Raw genomic sequence first — 1,064 nt, forward strand, 5'->3', positions numbered from 1 at the left:
CCGCACCCGATATATAGATGATCAACTTTAAATTTATTTGTCTAGATCTAAACGGTCAAATTTATTATGATTAACTCCAATAGCACACTGGATAAGAGAATGATAGTATAATACAAAGGCTGCAGATCACTAAACATACATCGTTCGAAACAGCTTCAGCCACGCTATCATGTTCACACAAGATACTTGTAGCTCGGTTTGATATGTGTATCATCATCCTCAGAAGCGATGCCTTTGTTAAATTTTTATTCATTTATTTATTTATCTATCTATCTATCTATGTACCTATCTATGTATCTATCTATGTATCTATCTATGTATATATATATCTATATATATATATATATACATACATATATATATATATATATATACTCATTTATTTATTTATTTATTTATCTATTTACTTATTTATTTATTTATTTATTTATTTATTTATTTATTTATTTATTTATTTATTTATTTATTTATTTATTTATTTATTTATTTATTTATTTATTTATTTATTTATTTATTTATTTATTTATTTATTTATTTATTTATTATTTATTAATTTATTTATTTATTCATTTATTATATTTGACTAATACCATGCTCTTTTATCTATCTTAACCTCAGTAGGTCTCAATCTATTTGGACCTCAACTTGGTCCAATTTTGCCCATCAGATGAATGAAATCCTTGCGTTCTTTCCAGAACCAAATCTAAAGTGTACATCACCATTGTGAAATGGGTTCAGTATTATATCGGTTATTGATGCATACTAAGACTTCAGGACATCTTACCTTAAGGAGAGAATGTCAGAAGGTTAAGAAGGAAACAAGCAAGACTGGTTTAGCAACATAGGAGTTAACGGATGAAAAAGACTTAGTGACCATGTAATGAGCGCTGAAATGATTTGTTGTTGTAAAAGAAAATTAGATAGGGATGATAGGTGGTAAAGGATATGGTACTGCCTAGTTTAGGTCCTATGTTTTTTTTTTTTGTTTTTTTTTTTTTAAATACCTGGAGACCGAAGCCGCAAATTTTGACCTAAATAGGGTTTGGTCAGCCTAAGCATAGGGG

This window comes from Oratosquilla oratoria, chromosome 20 (genome assembly GCF_046742065.1).
Source record: "Oratosquilla oratoria isolate Oo_2021 chromosome 20, ASM4674206v1, whole genome shotgun sequence".
Classification (NCBI taxonomy): Eukaryota; Metazoa; Arthropoda; class Malacostraca; order Stomatopoda; family Squillidae; genus Oratosquilla; species Oratosquilla oratoria.